Source organism: Hordeum vulgare, chromosome 3H (assembly GCF_904849725.1).
Source record: "Hordeum vulgare subsp. vulgare chromosome 3H, MorexV3_pseudomolecules_assembly, whole genome shotgun sequence".
In the NCBI taxonomy this organism is placed as follows: Eukaryota; Viridiplantae; Streptophyta; class Magnoliopsida; order Poales; family Poaceae; genus Hordeum; species Hordeum vulgare.
The window spans coordinates 506,347,190-506,347,641 of NC_058520.1; positions in this window are offsets into that span (position 1 = coordinate 506,347,190).

The following is a 452-nucleotide window of genomic DNA, read 5'->3' on the forward strand; positions in this document are numbered from 1 at the left end:
ACTGGAGGCTGAGCGATTGTCGAAGGCGCTTGAGGCGCCGGAATTGGTTGCTGGCGCTCGCGCGCACGGTAGGCGGCCCGCGGCCCAATAGCGCTTTCCTGGTCGCTCTCACACCGGTTAAAAAGAACAACAACTACCTAAAAAAAACTGAGTATCCCTCCGTTCTTAAATATAAACCTTTTTAGATATTTCACTTAACCGAACACATACGAAGCAAGATGAATGAATCTATATTTTAAAATATGTATATATACCCATAATAAAACTTTTAAAAAGACTTATATTTAGGAACGAATGGAGTACTTACCAAGCAAAAAAATTCAATTTTTTACATTAAAGTGTAAATTGGAAATATAAATGGATACTATAATTTTTCATGTTTTAAAAAAAGTATATAAATTTAAAAATGTTTACAGATTTTACAAATGTTCACTAAATTTAAAAAATGTAAT